The sequence below is a fragment of the Siphateles boraxobius genome, unplaced genomic scaffold, assembly GCF_051911475.1.
Source record: "Siphateles boraxobius isolate OS27281-9 unplaced genomic scaffold, OSU_SipBor_1 13, whole genome shotgun sequence".
In the NCBI taxonomy this organism is placed as follows: domain Eukaryota; kingdom Metazoa; phylum Chordata; class Actinopteri; order Cypriniformes; family Leuciscidae; genus Siphateles; species Siphateles boraxobius.
In genome coordinates, this window is record NW_027508733.1 from 29,460,198 (window position 1) to 29,463,976 (window position 3,779).

The following is a 3,779-nucleotide window of genomic DNA, read 5'->3' on the forward strand; positions in this document are numbered from 1 at the left end:
GGTTAACAACTTTTACTGCTGAACATGTCAGCGCACTTATAACAGAGAGAGAGAAAAAAAAACATTATATTACTATATATAAGCAAGATCTCCACTTAAAACAGTACCAGCAGAAAGTGTTACTTTAATACAAAGCAGCAAACGCTGCTAAAACGCATATAAATAAAAATTATATATGGAAATTATAAATTAAAATTCACACATATAAAAAATAATAACAAGCCATTTTATTTTGTAAATAAAAAAGCATATGTAGGGACACTTTGTATTCATAATGTGTATCACATCCTACATTGGCTGTAGACAGTAGTGCTCTGCTCCTGACTAGACCTGGTGTTACTGGAGCACATGAAGAAATCAACTTCAGCACACTGAAAGAGAACATATTATATATGAATGGACATATACAGTATTTTAGACATAATGTACAGTCAGCTGGTCATAAACATTTCAGATCATTTAATGAATCTTGTGCATGCAGCTTGAAGTTGCACTGTAAGAATCACCAGGATAATAGAAGACAAAATAAGATAACATATATTAATATTGAAGATCTTACCTGTGGATTATTTGAGTTTTGAGCTGCAGATTTTCCAGTTGCATCAATGAAGCTCTTCACCATACCTGAAACAACACTGAATATGAAACATCTCTGAATACACACATTGTAACAGTTTAAGAGCTGATTCACAGAGAATGTGTTTTACTGTGAAAAATGTGAGATGCAGAAAAAAGTGTCGAGAGAGATGTGGTTTTTTAAAGTTTTTAGGCATTTTTATAATGACATGTCTCGCACGAGACGCTGAAAAGGAAGACAGACGTGAGTGCAGCGGTTAAACACGTTTAGTGTGTGTTTACATTAAAAATAAAAACACAAAAGTATTGCAGTGGAATAGAAAAACACGTTCTGTGTGAACCGGATACATTTTGTAGATCTAGAGTTTGTCTCCTTGTAGTTCACTGACACTTTTACTGTAGTAAAACAAGAACAAACCTATTAATGCAATGATCAGAAGCACATTCAGCAGGACAGATATGATGATGGTCATATTTCTCCATGATATCTGGTGTTGTGGAGCGTCTGTAATATTCTTTTGGACAAAGTCTGTAAAAGGTTTGCAGTTCAATCATTCAATTTCAGTCTTTAACAGAACAATAAAACTGTTATTAGTTCTTCATACAGTATATTCAATATGGAATCCATCATGTGGTTTATAAAGACATGATATAATAAAATAACTTACCGCTGATGTAGATTTTGATGCCGTTGTTGAATTTTAGTGGTTCACTAGTTTTCACACAATAATAAACTCCTAATTCATCAATGGTGATATTTTTGATGAACAGACGACTGTTAGTTTTCACTGAGTATTTGTGTATAAAGCTGCTGTTTTCATATTCACCTCCTTCATATGTGTTGCTGAAAGTGCGTAAGATAAACACTGGAGGATCCGGTAATTTCTGTTTGTACCAGTAAATCTCCTCTATATCAAGATCACAGGTTATATTCACATCAGATCCTAAAGTTACTGGTATGTTTGTTAGACTCTCTGTGGCTTGATACAACATGAACAGATCTATGACAGAAAGAAAAACACATTGATTAAGATATAAAATCAAAATAAATCTGACTCAATCAAATGTGAATGAGAAACTCACAGATCTGCAGCTGTATGATCTTCATGATCTGATCCAGATGAATAATATCTGCTATGATCATTCAAACATCTCGTACTGTGAGTGGAAACACAAACCTCGACCACACAGAGTAAAGGGGAAGTCAGAGCTGCTTCTCTGAGAACATCATCATTCTTAGTGCTTTAAATCAACAAGTATAGAAGATACAGTGTGTGTAAATATGCCAGTGTGTTTTATTTGAATATGCAGATGTGTGAATGTTGATTTACTCCTCAAAAAACACATAACTTTCATATAACTATATCAAATTGTATGCATTTATGTATTGCTATACCAGCACCACAGGGCTTTTCCATAAAACAAGATTAGGATACAGGCCAGGCTTATTTTGGTTAGTCAGACTTATTGTCAGTTGATTCTGTTTCATAAAGCAAACTTAAAATAGTTCAAACTCAGTTACTCTGGCAACTTATGCTGGGAAACTAACCTGGTCCAGGACAGGCTAACTGCCAGGCTAAGCCTGAGTTGTTACACAGATCCTCTAACACTGACCAACAGGAACACAATGATATTACCACTGACACGCTGTCATACCATTATTGGACTTTAACCACTAGTCCAAAAATAAATACACAGTATACAGAAATCAACTTAAATGAGGCTATGAAGGTAAATGAGACAATACACACCTACAAGCGTATTAAATTATATTTTATATTAAATGTTTGTTAATGTTGATATAGTTTTTTACATAAACAATTGACCCTTCGCAAAGACCCGCCCCCCTTAGTTACTGTCGCTATGTCCGACAAGCTACGCCGCTCTCACGCAGAAACACAATGTTCTCACACAGTGAAAAATACATCGCGGATCAGAGAGGAGACTGACAATACACTGACAGACAGGACAGACCAGGTTACTTTTCGGTTACTTTTGATATTACACATATTAAACAAAGTCTCACCTTTCAAATTTGGTCATTTTTAAAAAGAAATTTAAACAATAAATACCGTTTTGTGGCTCTTTAATGTGTCGTGACAGATCGCTGTAGAGCCTAGGTTAAAGCTGCTCGTGAACCGATCATCTCTTCCTTCTAGTTCATTTATAGCATCAAACAAACATGAATGAACATAAGAAGGAATGTTGTTTTAACCGCGGAAAGGCGTCAGTATATTCAGTTTTTCAAGTTCAAATCCTCCCATGTTAATCTACGGACAAAATGGCAGATGGCGAAGTATGATTGGTCAGATCACCTGTCAATCAAGCTCCCTGCGAAGGGTCAATTGATAGTATACAATATAATTTAACACGTTTGTAGGTCTTGTATCATTTATCATTGTAGCCTATATGTGTGTGTAATATATATACATATATCCTACAGGTTTTCTTTTCTTACTGGCTAAATGTTTTGTGCCCAAGTTTTAAAGACTTATGAATACATTTCTCTCTGGTTTTGTTTGGCTGCTGTATAATTACAAAATAATTACAATAATTACAAAAGCACAGTATACATTTTAACTGGTAAGATGAATCTGAGCTTAGTAATTGGCCTACAGTATATAAGCCTACATTTGATTTACCCCAATACAATAGTCCCTTTTGTAACGCTTCTGGACTGTAGAAAGCACACGACGAAGGATACGGAGAAAAAACAGGTATTTAATAGAAACCCCTGAGTTTCATCCACGTTCACACAAACAATAGTCGACACTGAATACTAACAAGAAAGGTTCATATTGTCTTCGTTTCCTGTTTACAAATCTTGGCTTTGGGGTCCATATGACCCCAACAATTGATAGAGTAATTGTACAAAAAATATACATTTTTAATCATACAAATAATATATCTTTTTTTTTGTTTACTTCTCATCTATTCATTAATGCTGTGTTTTGGGGGATATGAAGTACTTTTTTGCCTATTTACTGCAGAATCCCTCCACTACACCATTAGCATATGTATGAAATATTAATTTTTTATGAAAAAAACACATTAATGATGATCAAATTTAAATAGGAATTGTTTCTGGATATTGATCTAGGTGTTAATGCATAATTCTGCCATCTGCTGGTTAGCTGTTTTTTTGTAGATAATATATTTTTAGCCTTAAAGTGTAATTACCATATACTTCCAGCAGAGGCCCC

General features: G+C 34.4%; 1 long non-coding RNA gene across 1 annotated transcript; it reads right to left on the minus strand.

Annotated features, from left to right (window-relative positions):
* Positions 1–212: 212 nt before the first annotated feature.
* Positions 213–1,105, minus strand: LOC143735647 (uncharacterized). Its single transcript, XR_013203277.1, has 3 exons — positions 995–1,105; positions 560–624; positions 213–371 (listed from the first exon to the last, which is right to left on the minus strand). It is a non-coding gene; the product is annotated as an uncharacterized LOC143735647 (long non-coding RNA).
* Positions 1,106–3,779: the final 2,674 nt, after the last annotated feature.